The sequence below is a fragment of the Trachymyrmex cornetzi genome, unplaced genomic scaffold (genome assembly GCF_001594075.2).
Source record: "Trachymyrmex cornetzi isolate Tcor2-1 unplaced genomic scaffold, Tcor1.1 scaffold112, whole genome shotgun sequence".
Lineage (NCBI taxonomy): Eukaryota > Metazoa > Arthropoda > Insecta > Hymenoptera > Formicidae > Trachymyrmex > Trachymyrmex cornetzi.
In genome coordinates this window covers 784810-786617 of record NW_017295676.1, presented here as the reverse complement: position 1 = coordinate 786617, position 1808 = coordinate 784810, and positions in this window count along the sequence as shown.

The following is a 1808-nucleotide window of genomic DNA, read 5'->3' as shown; positions in this document are numbered from 1 at the left end:
CCAATCAGAAGGCCGCATTAGCGACTTAAGACATTACTTAAGACGGTTTTAAAATAAGAACCGACTATAAATACCGGCCGTAGGCAGCCATTTTGATTTTGTTAAGATTGTCAAGATGCGCGCGCAGAGAAGGACAGGTTGCTCCGATATTTTGCCTCTCGCACCGTTCTGCCAAACCCAGCATATACTATAGAAAAGTATACGGATGCTGAGTCTATCTTATATGTCTATGGCTGAAACAGCCGGTTTGAACAGCTCATGAAAATTTACCTTAATACGTATGTATAAAATCGTCACATGCGGCGTAATCTGCGTAAGCGTAACCTACGTATTCTAGTAATTTACTAGAATACGTTATTTTTTATTTACTAGAATACGCCATTCTGAAAGCCCGCATTCACATTGAGCGTATTTCGCGGAAGATTAGAGAAATGCGGAACTAATGCAACCAATTGCTGATTAGAATTTCTGTTGTACACTCTAACAGAAATGCTAAATGAATTTACGATTGGTTTTCGTAACCTACGCATCTCGAAAAGTACGCCTCATGGAGAACCGGTACCTTTCCATCGCGTATATATGAACGGATGATCGAATAAATGATTAAAATCGGAACATTTTGTGAAACCACTCTTAGGCTTATTCGACGCGTTTTTGCATGAAACAAAAGAATCTGGCAAAAAAAACGTCGTTCTGCCTTGTGATCTGAGATATTAAGCGTTAAAGTTGATGACTATTGAGGTTAGGAAATCTGTCACAGAGGCAAAATGAGGTTTATAATTGTACTGTTCCACATGGGTTTCGACTTTTCACGCGATGCAAAGGGGCGCACGACTTTTATAATTGTACTGTTGCAAAATCGAAACCCTTGTGCATTTTTTCAGACAGAATAAGCTAAAATGAGCCAGAAATTAGATTCGACGCATAGTGGTTCTATCATGTTTCGGCGTAACAACAAAATAGCGTAAAAAGCATAAAGTGACTAGACAGAAACTGATGTTCAAGTGAAATGATATGATTGGTCGGCGCAAGTTACGCTTACGCAAGTTACGCCGCATGTGACGGCACCCTAATACGTATGTATAGGCTCGTATTCAGAACGCACTTTTATCGATAAAAGCGCACTTTTATATCTGAAATTCTATAATATACGTGACGTAAAGTATAGTATGTTAGCGTACTAACATTGTTGTAAGCGCGTTCTGAATACGGGCCAGAATATCTATAATACGTATAATACACGTAAAACGTATAAAACGTACGTATAATACGTATAACATACGGTATTATACGATATAAAAATCATGTATAATATGTTATGTTTAATACATGCCCAACAGAACAACAAGGACCTCTGCTACACGGCACGCTTATTAACCTCGGATCTACAATAGGGCCATGGTCCGATTCATGCTAACAACGCTCATGAGTATCTTTCGTCTTCGTTTAACATTTGACAAGCAACAAGGATGAAATGATTTTTAAGCGTTGTAAGCGTGAATCGGACCGCGGCCTAGGTGTTTTAAGCCTTAAGCCGTAAGAAATTGACCAATTAGGCTAGGTCCACAACCTTGCTTTAAGAGGCCGTAATCCCTAAAGCCGTAGGAAATTAATCAACCACAGTCGATTTCCAATTACAGTCGAATCCGAGAAGAATAAGCGACTGCGATTCGCCCATATCTTATGGCTTAAGGCTTAAAACCTTATTGTAGATCCGGACTTAGTCCGGATCTACAACAGAGTTTTAAGCAAGCCATAAGAAATGGGCGAATCACAGTCGCTTATTCTTCTCGAATTCGATTGTAATT